Below are 16103 nucleotides of genomic sequence, written 5' to 3'. Positions count from 1 at the left end.
GAACCCTTCTGGATAATAGCTCTGATGATGAATAGCTTATTGCTTCAGAAAGAAATGGACTTGTAAAACTATAGACACAGGGAAGGAGGAAAAGATCACACTGTGCAGGGTCACTCCAAGTCAGCATCAAGATCCTTGAAAACAGGTCAAAGTTGGAATTAAAAAGCAAGATTGTCCCAAAGCAACAATGCACAATATACAATTAGGGAAGCTGTCCAATGGATGAAGTAAAAAGTGCAAGGGTTTTTCAACATCTTTAGTCATTGTTCAGCTACATGGGAAAAAAGAAGAAGGGAATAGAAGGGAATTTGGCCTGAAGTTTATAGCACAGTAGGTTGCAACACTGAATTCATGCTAGAATCACGTTTAAATATTAAAAGCCACTCACGCCCAGGATTCACTCCCAGTGATTCTGATTTAATTAATCTGGAGCAAGTCCCAGGCACTAGTATACTGTTTAAGATTCTCACGTGATTCCAAGGTGTAGTCCCATTTGAGAACCAGTTTTTAGCTAATCCAAACCTTCAGAAGGCAGCCTGTTTCTTTAACTCTGGTTCTCAAAGTTGGTCCCCAGACCTGCAGCAACAGTATCACTCAGGAATATGTTAGAAATGCAAATCATGGGGTCTCATCACAGATCTACTGAATCAGAAACTCTGGGGACAGGGCCCAGTGATCTGTGGTTTAACAAGCCCTCCAGGTGATAATGCACACCTAAGTGCAAGAACCACTGCTTTAACCAGCAGTAACAAATTAAAGTGAATATATTCCCCCCCCCAACTGTAATAGATGTAAATAGAGATGCAAGGAACAACTAGAGGTACGTTGACTACAAACTGAACTGAAGCTGGGTCTCGGTTTTTGTGCAATTCTCACTTGAAGAGATGTTAGTGAGTTACGAATGAGCACTGAACAAAAATGTAAATATAAGATTAAATCCAAGTTTAGAAGATATCTGGAAATATTTAACAATTAACAACAAAGGTACTGGTTCATACTTAGAAGACTTTTTCCTTTTAAAAAATATTAGTCCTATAGCAGTGCTTTTAAAAAATTAGTGTGCTACAGAAACCTGTGGGTAACTTGTTAAAAATATAGATTCCTGGGCCCCATACCCAGATATTCTGATTTTATTTTTTAAAGATTTATTTTATTTGAGAGAGAGAGAGCAGGCAGAGAGAGAGGGAGACAAGCAGAATCCCTGTTGAGTGGGGAGCCCTACACGGGGCTGATCCCTGGAGCCTGAGATCATGACCTGAGCCAAAATCAAGAGTTGGACATTCAACGGACTGAGCCACCCAGGCATCCCCAGAGATTCTGATTTAGTAGGTCTGGAATGAGACCTATAAATTTACAGTTTCAGTAAGCTTTTTAGGTGATTCTATTGTAGGTGGTCTTCTTACCAAACTTTAAGAAATGTACTCTATATGAACTTAATTTTATCAATGGGTTGATCAAAAAGAATTCTGATTGAATCTTAATGTCAGTGGTCTAGATGGTAGATGAAATGTGTATGTTCCTTATAAATTTAGTCATATGACCTTGCAAATAAAGATACTTACTGACATCATTCTGGTGGCTATATGCTAACTGGGAACAAAATAACTGACAGGATTTAATGGCCTCTTGAGTGCTGAATCCACATGCCAGAATTAGAAACTAACAACAATAATGCCAAAAATAAAGTGGACATGTGGAAGCTCACTGCAGCTTATTTTCTATTGTCAATTTAATTCTTGTTTGGGACCTACTTATTTAAACTCTATGAATAAATTTCCTGAGTTCATCTCAGAGTAATTTTAGGGTATCTTAGAATACCTATCTTGGCATGTAAAGTAATGAAGAGGTCACCTTTCTGACTGACTTATACTACACCAGCCTAACACCATACATCTCTAGTCATAATCCATAAATATTCAATGATGGTAATGGCATCTGAAACATTCCCCTCTATTTCCAGCCTATGCCTGATGTATGCTAACATAAGCCATAAATGGAAGATGAAGTAGTCTGCTATTCAGCTTAAAACAATATATTCTGTGCATGTACCAATTACATACATACACATACAGAAACACAATCATATCACAGGACTTTCAAACTCCACCTAGCTTTTTACTCTCTCACCTCAAGGTCTCGTTGAACTTAATAGAACAAGGACAACTCATTCATTGTCATAGACCAAAGCCATTGTTTAGTCTCCTTAGGATGCTGCTTTGGGTATGGCCAATCCAGGCGATTGTTCAGGTCTTGATCTTTGACAGATAGAAGGGTTTATCTTCAATAATAGGAAGTAACTAGTTCCAGGCTGAACATAAATCTAGTTCTGCCTAATAAACCTAAAAGTAAGAACTAAACTTATCATTCTCTTTCCAAGTGGTATCACTATGTCCCAGAACAAAACGCAAGAATATTTATAGGAATACAAAAAATATATATACAACCCCAACAAAGTAAGACTCACAATATCTGGCATCAAATAAAAGGTTACCGTGCATGCAAAGTGGCAGGAAAAAATGACCCATAATGTGAAAATAACCCACCAAGACTGGCCCACTACTGGAGTATACATTACTATAAGCAGAAAAGGACACTTAAAATTTATTCTACTGTATTCTACTGTATTAAAAAGTTAAATAAAGATATGGAAGATATAAGAAGAACCTAAATAAAAGTTGTAGAGATGAAAACTACAATGTGTGAGATGGAAAATGCTACTAGATATAATTAATAACAGACTAGATATTGAATTTTAAAATGTCAATACACCTAAATCCACAAAGATAGTATATGAAACAAAACACAAAGAGTAAAGGGGAGAAAGAAGAGTAGGAAAGAAAAAATATTTGAAGATGATGGACAATAAATTTCCACATTTGATGAAAATATAAAAACACATATCCAAGAAGATCAAGAAAACTCGAACCAAAGAAGGAGAAGGAGAAGGAGGAGGAGGAGGAGGAGGAGGAGGAGGAGGAGGAGAAGAAGAAGAAGAAGAAGAAGAAGAAGAAGAAGAAGAAGAAGAAGAAGAAGAGGAAGAGGAAGAGGAAGAGGAAGAGGAAGAGGAAGAGGAAGAGGAAGAGGAAGAGGAAGAGGAAGAGGAAGAGGAAAAGGAAGAGGAGGAGGAAAGAAGAAGACCACCACACGAATTTACATCATAATCAAACTTCAGGGAAGCCAGTGATAAAGAGAAAATCTTAAAAGTAGAGGAAAAAAGACACCTAATGTAGAGAAACAAAGAAAGGAATAACAGATTATTTTCATTGGAAACAATGTAAGTAGGAAGACAGTGCAGTATTATCTTCAAAATACCAAAAGAAAAAAAGCTGTCAAGATAAAGTATCTTCTAAAAATAAAAGGGACAAAAATAAATAAATAAAAATAAAGGAGACATACCCACATACTTTTGAGTATATACCCAAAAGAAGTGAAAGCAAGAACTTTAACAAGTATTTGTACACCCATATTCAAAGCAACATTATTTACCATAGTTAAAAGATGGGAACACAAATGTTCATCAACAGATGATAAACAAAATGTGATATACACATGAAGTAGAATATTATTCAGTCTTAAAAAGGAAGGTAATTCTGACACATACTACAACATGGCTGAACACTGAGGACTTTATACTAAGTAAAATAAACCACTCACCAAAAGACAAATATTGTGTGATTTCATTTATATAAGGTACCTAAAGTAGTCAAATTCATAGAGACAGAAAGAAAAGTGGTTGGCAGGGGCTAATAGCAGGGGAGTGGAGAGTTAGTGTTTGATGGGTATAGGGTTCTGGTTGAGAAAGATGCAAAAGTTCTGGATATGGATGGTAGTGATGATTGTACAACAATGTGAATGTACTCAATGCCACTGAACTGAATAATTTAAAATGGTTAAAATGGTAAATTTTATGTTATGTGTATTTTACTACAATAAAAAAATATAAAAATGAAAGGGAATTAAAGATGTTTTCAGACACACCAAAACTGACAAAATTCATCACCAGCAGACCCAACTGTTGGATGAATAAAAGCCAAATGCATGACAACTGTAGCACTAAGGCTTAAAGGAGAGAAATGGAAGCATACTGTTGTATGACTCCTATACTATATGGTAAGTTGTATAATAACACTTGAAAACAGATTGTGATTTAAGACGTATATTATAACTCCCTTCCCAAATACTAATAAAATTACAAAACAAAGACTTAAAGTTAATAAGAGATTAATTTATAAATGAGATTAAATGTGATAAAAAAATTTTCAATTGAGCCAAAATAAAGAAAAAAAAACAAAAAAAAAACACAGGAAAGGGAACAAAGAACACATATGACAAATGAAAATTAAATAGCAAGAGGAGGGGATTAAACCTAGCCATATTAATAATTATATTAAATGTGAATGGTCTAAACACTGGAAATGACTCAACTGTCTATCCATATGTGAATGGATTAAACAAACTGTGGTATATCCATACAATGGAATACTGCTCATAAATACAAAGGAACAAATTGTTGATATGCAACATTTAGATATATCTCAAAATAATATGATTGAGTTAGAGAAGCTAGACAAATAAAAGGATATACTGTGATTCCATTTATATAAAAATCTGAGAAACATATACTATTATACTGTGACCAAAAGAGTTTTCTGGGGCTGAGAGGAGATTCCAAAAGGTCCTGATGAAACTTTGGGAGACAATGGGTATGTTCACTAACTTTATAGTAATAATGGTTTCATGGATGTAGACATATGTGAAAAGATTAAATTATGCACTTTAAATATATACAGTTTATTTATGCCAGTTATACCTCCATAAAGCTGTTTTGGTTTTTTAACATACTATGGGAGTTCTGAGCAGATAGACTCAAATGGATCACAGTAGTAGGACACGTAGGCTAAGTTTCTCATCCAATGGATCTAAGAATGATCTCTAGGGTAAAGTATCCTTTTCTAGGTCTGTATTTTCCTTAAAATAATGGGAGTATGGAAAACCTTAAATTGTCTTAATGAATTAGTTTCATAGAACCTAAGATATAGAAGGATCTTAGTGGTCCAGTGGTTTTCAAACATTTCTCCATAGAGCAATGGAATATTTCTCTGTTCTCCAGAATGTATGAGGGGGTTGGTGTTGCAGGGGTGGAAAAGATATAGGAGGTAATTCTTCCTTTTCCATTCTGACTCAATTAGAGTAGCTCTACTCTTGTCTGCTTTACGTACTGAATTCCATAGTAATCTTTTTTTCCCCATTTTTCTTTATTTTTGAGAGGGGAGGATGGATAGAGGGAGACCAAGAGAGAGAATCTTAAGTAGGCTCCACACTCAGCATGGAGCCTGATGTGGGGCTCCATTTCACAACCCTGAGATCATGACCTGACCTGATCAAGAGTCAGATGGTTAACCAACTGAGCCACCCAGGTGCCCTGAGTAATATTGTATTTTAAAAAAACAAAGCACCCCATGACTAAAAAGATAAAAATGGAAAATCACAAGTATATCTCAAAAAGTGTGCTATGTGACTATTTACTACATCCATTTATTGTACTTATTGTAGTGTAGTTAAAATGTTAAAGAGATTGAGAGGTCCTGCTTACTATGCTAGTTACTCTAACTATAGCATAGCATAAGAAGGAAGAAGTTATTGAGCAAGAAAGCACAATGGGAAACCTAGATGACCTAATTTTTCATGAGCCAAATCTTTGTTTAAAATAATATAAATCAATACTAATAACAGCAAACATTCATTGAGCACTTACCATATACCAGGCACTGGGTAATCACTTTACATACATTAAGTCACTAAGTCTTCACAACCACCTTATGGAATAAGAGCTATTTATCATCCTCACTTGTAAGATATGGAAATTGGGGCATAGAGGGATTAAGTGGTTTGCTGAAAAGCATAGAACTATTAAGTGATGAAGCTAGGAACAGAACCTGTATATGCTTGACTCCAATGTTCTTGACCATTACATGCTGTTGCTCTGTAGATCAACTATTTTCAAACTATATGGAATTGGCTTATAGATTTGTTGGTGGTATGGAGAAAGAATGAGAATGGGGAAGGGAATCTGACTCTGACTCTTTCCCATCACTATGATCACTTTTTAATCACAACAGCGCTACTTCAGTTTGTTTATATAAGATTTCCACTGGTTACAAGTTTTCACTACTAAAAAAAATGTAAAGAGGTTTGAAAAGTACTGATAATAATACAATCCCTTCATGTTACAAATGAAAATACAGAGGACACAAAGGGAATGTGCTCTACCTTCAGTAACAATAACAGCAAGTTAGTGGCAGGTCTTGACTCTGTCCAGCATTCTTTCTTATATGCTATTATTTCACTATGAACCACAACAAGGTCCCATCAAAATTTTAGTGGAATATATGAGTTTTGAAAAATAAAAGTGATATGAAAGTAAGTAATGTCTAAAGAGAAGACCCTATTCTGAAATTCAAAGTGAGCTGTACTCCTCCAGGACATGATAGCCATCTCTAACATCCAATACTCAAGGTAAAATACTTTCGCTTGACCACAAGTGGGCACTGAAGTGCACAAATAATACAATGCTCTAATGGAACTTTCTTAGTGCTTATCAGGTAGGAGTCTAGGTAGGAATTTAAACTTAAGCTTCAGACATCAAGCTTTTCATAGGGCTATCCATGAAAACTGAAGAGAAGATAACGACATCCAACCTTGCATCTGAAAATGACTCATCCAAGTTCTGTCAGAGCCAAGGTGCTAGGTTTGGTGCTCATCCTCTATCTCAGATTTCAGGGTCATTTTTTGCAGTTCCAAACACTAAGACCTCTATCTCAGATGTAAATCTCAGAACTTTGAGATGGCCTATGAAACTCCTGAATTGTTGCACAAAATTTTGCATGTAAATGTGCATATATTTAGTTTTCTTTAGAATCTTAAAGGAGTTCATACCCCCTAAAAGATTAGAAAATGCTAGTTTGGACTGAGTTTTTATGAGTGAACTGTGTATTAAGCCCTTTGTGAGATCAGAGGGAAGTAAGTTGCTTGACCTATAAGCCCCAGCAATAGTAAAAACTGAAGCTGAGATTTTATATTTCTCCCTGCCTGTCAGTTTAATCTCCTTTATGGGTAGCATGAGGGGAGAAAATTAAGAGAAACAAAAGCTAGATTATTTCTGTGTGTTCTGTTTATATGATGCCAGGTAACCTATTTAGTATAAACTTTTGCCTTTCAACCTATTGTTTCAGTGTCATGCAGAGGTAGTCTGATACAGTGGGGAAAGTATTAGCTTTAGAGACAAACAGATCTGGATTCAAATCCAGACTCCACCATTTTGGGACAATTACTTAACTTCTTTGGGCCTCTGTTTTCTAATTTATAAAATGGGAATTATAGGAACTACTTCTTAATGTTATACACATTAAGTGAGATTAGGTAAAGAGCCTGGTAAATAGAAAAGGCATAATAAATAGTAGAATTTTTTTTATTAGAATTTACTATTATCACCATAGACACAGTCTTTCTACTCCTGTTTTTTTTTTTTAATTCCTTCTACTTATTTCTCTCTGTTCTGCTAAATCTATTTATTTTCCTGATTGGCCCCTTTCTTCTATCTTCCTTGCTTCCCCTCTTTCTTTTCCAGTATCTTTCTACCTTCCTCTCTTTAATCTCTCTCCTTCTCTCACCATATATCTGCCTTCCCTGATATTCACCTGTCAGGAAAGAGGGAAACATGAAGCAACTTGAAAGACTCAAGACACGAATAGTCAAGGGAAAATAAAATCCAAATTTCAAGGATATCAGGTCTCATTATTGAAGTCCTGCATCTTCACCTGAAATCTCATCTATAAATATGCAATTACTTCTAGACTTACCATGTCTCCTTGAATGGCTCTATCTCAGCCAAAATCAATGTCAGGTTTCCTGTTGTACTCAGAGCTGAAAATAAGCCCCTGGGTGCCATGGAGATTTGAAGTTCTCCCTAAGCTCTTGAGCTTTTACTTAAATGAAAAGCCAATTATCCAAGCAACATTTACCTAAAAACCCGTTTGCTACATTAATTAATTAAAATATGATGCAAGCCCACATACCAATGCCACAGAGACAAGGAGAGGGTTGACTAATTTTTTAAAAAACTCCTTTAAAGCAGAAAACAAAAAGGAAGGATATATATTTTTTTAACTTATGTTTTAACTTAAAACATAAATGTACATTCCTTTCCCAATATATTGTAATTTTTCTTGTATAAAATTCACCCATAAGTGTCATCAATGATTTCTAGTTTTGGTTCTTTCTGCATGGAGTCAAAACTTGTAAAGCATACTGAGTAAGGAATCCTACGTTGTGTGATCTCATCGCTTCTCAGCCTCTTGGCTAAGATCAAGTGTACTATGTTGTGTGATATTATTCTCAATTATTTATAGAGGTCATAATCCCATTTGGCTTGACAGCACCATTTTTAGTGACATGGATTTACTGAATTTTTCCAAATAAGTTTAGTATTCTTTTGTTTTTATTATTAAATGTATCATATAAAAATAACTTATAATGTGTATGTAAAATATAGAGAATAAACATTAAATGAAGATCCACGTACTCACAACCCAATTTAAGAAATATATTATCACAAATAACTTTGAAGGCTCTTGTGTCAAGAACTGTGAAGGGTCTGAGATTTTATCCTACTTGCAAGCTGACAAGTTGGCCTGCCACAGTTTCATGGATGCTGGCAAAAATCAATCTAATTGTTTATCTTTATGCCAATATCATAGTCATGATTACCGTAGCATTATATTAAGACTTGAAAATCAGCTAGTCAAGTCCTCCAAATTTGTTCTTTTTTGAATTTGTTTTGGCTAATTTAGGTTCTTTATATTTCCATGTAAATTTGAGAACCATCTTTTTTAGTCAATTTTTTAAAAAAAGCATACCAACATTTTAATTGAGATTGAGTTAATCTGTAGATAAATTGTGAATAATTAACATTTTAATAATATCAAGTCTTCCTTCTGATTCATGGAAACAATATATCTCACTACTTACTAAGGTCTCCTCTGATTTTTCTCAGTCTTACACATCTTTTCTCAGATTAATCCATAAGTATTTAACATATGCTGAAGCTACTGTTAATAGCATTTTTTCCATGGAAATTTTTAATTTTTGCTAATATATAAAAATACAACAAATGTTTCATTGATGTATAGTTGACATGCAATGTTACAATAGTTTCAGGTGTACAACATAATGATTTAACAATTCTATATGCTATGTTTACCACAAGTGTAGCTACCATCTGTCACCATGCAACACTATTACAATATCATTGACTATATTCCTATGCTATAACTTTCATTCTTATGACTAATTCATTTCATAATTGGAAGCCTGCACTTCCCACTCTCCTTCACCCCTTTTGCCTATCCACCGCCATCCTCTCCTCTGGCAACTGTCAGTTAGTTTTCTGTATTTATGTATCTGTTTCTGATTGTTTTATTTCTTAGATTCTACATATAAGTGCAATCATAAGGTTTTTGTCATTCTCTGTCAGACTTATTTCACTTAGCATAATACTCTCTAGGGCCATCCACGTTGTTTGCAAATCCAAGATCTCATCTTTTTTTAGGCTGATTAATATTCAGATATCATCCATTTATCTATCCATGGATGTTTAGGTTGTTTCCATAACTTGGCTACTGTAAATAATGCTGCAATAAACATATGGAGGTGTACATCTTTTCAAGTTAGTGTTTTTATTTTCTTTGGATAAAAACTCAGTAGTGGAATTATTGGATCACATGGTATTTCTACTTTTAACTTTTTCAGGGATTCTATATTCTATATTGTTCTCACAGTTGTTGCAACCAATTTACATTCCCACCAACAGTGCATGAGGATTACTTTTTCTCCACACCAACACTTGTTATTTCTTGTCTTTTTGATTCTAGCCTTTCTAAAAGGTGTAAGGTAATAATATATCATTGTGGTTTTGATTTGCATTTTCCTGATGATTAGTGATGAACATATTTTCATGAGTCTGTTGGCCATCTGTGTGTTTTCCAATAAAAAAAATGTCTATTGCAGTCTAATCAAGTGGGATTTATTCCAAGGATATGAGGATATTTCAGTATCCACGAATCAATGTGATATATCACATTAACAAAAGGATAAAACAATGATTATCTCAATAGATGTATACAAACCAATTGACAAAATGTAACATTTATTCATGATAAAAACTCTCAACAAAGTGGGTTTAGATGAAACATACCTCAACATAATGAAGGGCATATATGGCAAACACACAGCTAGTAACATACTCATTGGTGAAAAGTTGAAAACTTCTTCTACGATCAGGAACAAGTCAAAGATGGTCACTCTCACCACTTTTATTCAACACCGTACTAGAAGTACTAGCCACAGCAATAAGAAAAGAAAAAGAAATAAAAGGCCCTCAAATTGGTAAGAAAGAAGTAAAATTGTCACTGTTGTAAATGACATGATACTATACACTGAAAATTCTATAGGCTCTAGCAATAAACTACTAGAACTAATACATAAATTCAGTAAAGTGCAGAATAAAAAATTAATATACAGAAATCTGCTCTGTTTTTTATACTCTAATAATGAAGTTGCAGAAAGAGAAATTAAGAAAATAATCTCATTTACAATTTCACCAAAAAGAATAGAATACCTAGGAATAAACTTAACCAAGGAAGTGAAAGACAGACCTGTACTCTGAAAACTGTAGAACATTGATGAAAGAAATTGAAGATGACATAAAAATGGAAATATATATCATGCTCATGGATTGAAATAATTAATACTGTTAAAATGTTCATATCACCTAAACTAATCAACAGATCCAGTACAATCCCCATCAAAAAGCCAATAGTATCTTTCACAGAACTAGAGCAAATAATTCTAAAATTTGTGTAGAATTACAAAAGACCCCAATGCACTCTTGAGAAAGCAGAACAAAGCTGGAGGTTTCATAATCCCAGATTTAAAGATATACTACACAACCATAGTAATTAAAACAATGTGGAAATGGCACAAAAATAGACACATAGATAAATGCAACAGGACTGAGAGCCAGAAACAAACTCATACTTATACTGTCAATTAATCTATGACAAAAGAGGCAAGAATATACAATGGAGAAGACAGTCTCTTCAATAAACAGTGCTGGGAAAACTGGACAGCTGCATGCAAAAGAATAAAAATGAACTACTTTCTTACACTATACACAAAAATAAACTCAAAATGGATTATAGGTTTAAATGTGAGACCCAAAACCACAAAACCTCTTAAAGAAAACATAGGCCATAATCTCTTAGACATTAGCCTTAGCAACATTTTTCTAGATATGTTTCTTCAGGCAAAAGAAACAAAAGGGAAACAAAAATAATTGAGACTATGTCAAAATAAAAAGTTTTTGTACAGAGAAGGAAACCATCAACAAACTTAAAAGGCAGCCTACTGAATAGGAGAAAGTATTTGCAAACAATATATCTGATAAGAGATTAATATTAAAAAAAATAAAGAACTTCTATACAACTCAACACCAAAATATACCAAATCATCTCATTTTTGTATGTTGATCTTCTATCCTGAATCTCTGCTAAATTCACTTAGTTTTAGTAGATTTTTGGTAGATTCCATCAGATTTTCTATATAGAAGATCATAAAGTCTTAAAATCATGACAGTTTTAGTTTTAGTTCTTCCTTTCCTATTCAGATTTCTCTTTCTTGCCTTATAGCAATGGACAGAATTGCCTGCCTACTGTTGAATACAAGTGGTAAAAGATGACTTCCTTCCATTGTTTCATGATATCGGAACACAAACATAGTCTTCACCTTTACTCATAATGTTAGCTGTAGTTTTCTGGCTGGCACACTTTATCAAGTTAAGATTTCTTTCTATTCCTGGTTTGCTATGAATTTTTATCAAAAATGAATTGTGAGTTTTTGTCAAATGCTTTATCTGTGTCTATTATGGTGATCATAATGGTTTTTCTGTTTTCATCTGTTAATTATACTCATCTTTGAGAGTCAGCTTCTCAATTAAAAAAAAAAGGATACCATACTCTGCCTTGTGAACTCTAAGTACTTTTTGCCTCCCCAGACTCTCAGCTTTGACTCCTCTAATTACAGATTTTAGTGGGCTCTGCCTGGATTTCCTCCTCTGTGCCATGGGCTGAATACACTCTTTAGACAGTAATCTAAGGCTCACCTTATTTTTTTCCTGTTTCTCAGGTACTATCACCCTTTCTTCAACAATACCCAATGTCTTGAAAATTATTGTTTAACATGATTTGTCCAGGGTTTTTTTTAGCTGTTTTAGGCAGAAGGGCAAATCAAGTTCCTATTATTCTATCTTGGTTCCGAGCAGAACTCTCTGAGTATTGAATTTTGTCAAATGCTTTTGCACTGTCTATTTGAGAAGAATCTATGATTTCCCTCCTAAGGTCTATTAATGTTGTGAACTATATTGCTTGATATTCAAATAGGAAATCAACCTTTCAGTACAGGGATAAAATTAAACCATGAGTTAGTATCCTTTTTGTATATTGCTAGATTCTATTTGCTAATATTTTGTTAGGGATTTTTGTTCATGAAGGATATTGGCCTATAGTTTCCTTGTCTTTTATTTTTTTGATCTTCATATGGGGGAAATTCTGGCCTCATAAAATGTGCCGTGAAATGTTTTCCCTTCCTTTATTTTCTAAATGATTTTGTGTACAGTTGATATTTTTCTTAAATATTTGGTAGAATTTACCAGTCAAGCCATCTGGGATTGGTGTTTCCATTGTGCAGAGGTTTTTAATTTTAAATTCAATTTTAAAAATTGATGTAAAAGAATTTAGATTTTCTATGTCTTCTGCAGTCAGTTTTCATCCACTGAATTTTAAAGTTTAGTTACAGTAGTTCTTTTTATTTCTAGAAACTCTATTTCATTACAATTCAAATCTGCTGGTTTATTTTTATACTTTCTTGTTCTCTAGAAATATTTTAATTTTATCTCTTGTTTTTTAAAACATAGAAGACATATTTTATAAACAATTTAAAGGAATAATTTGTGTCTCATAAATCCAACATCTGAAGCCCTTTGGGGATACTACTGATTTTTTTGTTGTTGTTGTTTCTGCTGGTGCTCATTCATGGTGCCTTGAAACATTTTATGCATAGTAATTTTGATAGTGGGCTACTCATTATTCTTGGAAAATTATTTTGGGACATTCTTTTTACTTTTTAATTGAGGTAAAATTCACATAAGAGTAATCATCTTGAAGTGAACAATTCAGTGATATTCAGTACATTCACAATATTATATTATCACCATATTTACCTAGTTCTTAAATATTTCTGTCAACCCAACTAATCTGTTTTCAGTATTAATGGATTTATTTATCCTGGACATTTCACATTAATAGAATCATATAATAAGTTGTCTTTGGTGTCTGGGATCTTTCACTTAGCATGTCTCCAAGCTTCATCCATGTTTCAAAATGTACAGTATTAATTTTTATGAGTGAATAATATTCAATTGTGTGGATGTACCATAATTTGCTCACCTACTTATTCATTATTCAGTATTTGGATTGTTTCTATCTTTTGGCTATTGTAAATAGTGCTGCTATGAACATCCAGGTACAATATTTGTTTAAATATCAGTGTTTAATTATCTTGGGTATATAACTAAGGGTTGGAATATCTGGGTTGTTTGGTAATTATATGTTTAACTATTGAGTCACCTTCAATAGTTTATATTTTTCTAGAAGTCCATTTCATCTAATTTTTAACAGTATTAGCATGAAGTGCTTTACAATATTCTTATTAATATCTGCTATAAGTCCCTTATTTTATTCCTAATATTGTTCATTCAACTTGGTTTTCACAGAAATAACAATTTTACTTTTGTAGTCATGTTCCATTGATTGTCATAATATTAAAATTAAATTATGGAATTACAATAACAAGTTCAATTGGTTTAAACAGGTTTGGAAACAAATATAACCCCATCTTGTCTCTTATAACAATCAGTTGGTGGCAGTAAGACTATTCTGACTTAACAGAGAGGAGTTTATCAGCTGCAAGCATTTAGTAGCTCCTGGGCATTAGTCAATAGGTTTTACAGAGGGATTGGAATGTAGAGATAAAATTTTTAGCGTATATCAAATTTTCTGTATGCAGGATGAAAAGAGCTATGTTTCAATTTACTGAAAGCATTTTAAAAATTTGAGTATAGTTGACAATGTTATATTAGTTTCAAGTGTGTAATAGAGATTCAACAAGTTATATATTATGCTATATTCAACCACAAGTATTGCTACCAAATACACTTTCAACCCCTATGATCAGGTGTGCAGTGTTTTTCATGTTCTCCAGTAATATAGTATTTTTGGCAGGTTTTTGTTTTTTTCAGAAAAAGAGAAACTGGTACATTTGAAGGCTTATCTTATATATTAATGAGTTTCCAAATTCTAAAAAACCCTAGGTTTTATATACCCATGTGCAAATTCTTGACCTATGTAATGAAGATTTTTCTAATAAAAAAATAATTCATGCACCTACATGAAATAACCTTCTATTTTTATGGCCATGCCGTTAAAAATTGTATTTTGTATTTTCTTATTCCAGTATAATTAACATATAATGTTATATTAGTTTCATGTGTAGAGTATAGTAATTCTACAATTCTATACATTACTCAGTGCTCATCACAATTTGTGTACTCTTAACACTCTTTGCCTATTTCACCCATCCCCCATCTACCTCCCTTCTGGCAACCACCAGTTTGTTCTCTGTATTTAAGAGTCTTTTTTTGTTTGTCTCTTTTTTCTTTCTTTATTTGTTTTCTTTCTTAAAGTTCACATATGAGTAAAATCATATGGTACTTGTCTTTCTCTCACTGATTTATTTCATTTAGCATTGTTGCCTCTAGATACATCTATGTTGTTGCAAATGGCAAGATTTCATTTTTATGGCTGAATAATATTCCATATTTGTGTGTGTGTGTGTGTGTGTGTGTGTGTGAAAGAGAGAGAGAGAGAGAGAGATCTATTCATTTATCTACAGATGAACACTTAGGTTGCTTCCATATCTAAGCTATAGTAAATAATGCTGCAATAAACATAAGAGGTGCACATATCTTTTTAAATTAGTGTTTTTGTTTTCTTTGGCAAGGAAAATCAAAGCTAAATTAAACTATTAGTACTATACTATACTAAAATAAAAAGATTTTTTATACTAAAACAAAAAGATTTTTTAGTGAAGGAAACCATCAACAAAACAGAAAGACAACGCACTAAGTGGAAGAAGACATTTGCAAACGATGTATCTAATAAAGTGTTAATATCCAAAGTGTATAAAGGACTTATACAACTCAACACCAAAAAAAAACATCCAGTTAAAAATATGTCATGACCATTTTGAAAAGAAATCCAAAATTTTGCTTTTGGTTTGGCCCCAAATGGGGTCTAATAACAGTAACCCTAAAACTGAAGTTAACTATATCATGGGCTTTCTATATACATAATCCAAGAAAGCTGACTTAATTAGCAGTAAGGAGAAATGCTGTGAAAACATGTTAACTCGTCATTTTTTAAAAAGATTTTATTTATTTATTCATGAGAGACACACACAGAGAGAGAAGGCAGAGACACAGGCAGGGGGAGAGGCAGGCTCCATGCAGGGAGCCCAATGTGGGACTCGATCCCAGGATCCCAGGATCATGACCTGAGCTGAAGGCAGACGCTCAACCGCTGACCCACCCAGGTGCCTTAACACATCATCATCTTTAAAGAGATATAAACTACATCAGAGGCTGACCAATAACAATTGCAACATAATAAGAAATATATATTTGGTCAATGCCCTCTCTTTCTGAAACAGAGCTCCTAAAACTCTCATAATTTCCTGAGTGACAAGCATGCCAGGAGCACTGTTATCTCTAATATTTGGTCTTTCACCATGGTTCCTGACACAGAATTCCTTAACTCTTATAATTTCCTGGATGATGGAGGTGATAGGAGCAACTAACACAGATCTCCTAAATCCCTTGGAATTTTAAGGGTCATAGGAAACACCAACTTAGTGTTCAGAGTTGGAAAATTGGT

The 16103-nt window shown here is 33.6% G+C and overlaps 1 protein-coding gene and 1 pseudogene across 5 annotated transcripts in view; one reads left to right on the top strand and one right to left on the bottom strand.

The window, feature by feature from the left end:
* Positions 1 to 16103, bottom strand: part of RTL4 (retrotransposon Gag like 4) — a 504413-nt gene that overhangs the window by 465403 nt on the left and 22907 nt on the right. The window lies entirely within an intron of this gene.
* Positions 8339 to 8489, top strand: LOC112649590 (U2 spliceosomal RNA; annotated as a pseudogene).

Source organism: Canis lupus, chromosome X (assembly GCF_003254725.2).
Source record: "Canis lupus dingo isolate Sandy chromosome X, ASM325472v2, whole genome shotgun sequence".
Classification (NCBI taxonomy): domain Eukaryota; kingdom Metazoa; phylum Chordata; class Mammalia; order Carnivora; family Canidae; genus Canis; species Canis lupus.
The sequence above is the reverse complement of the archived record's forward strand: the minus strand, read 5'-3'. Positions and strand labels throughout refer to the sequence as shown.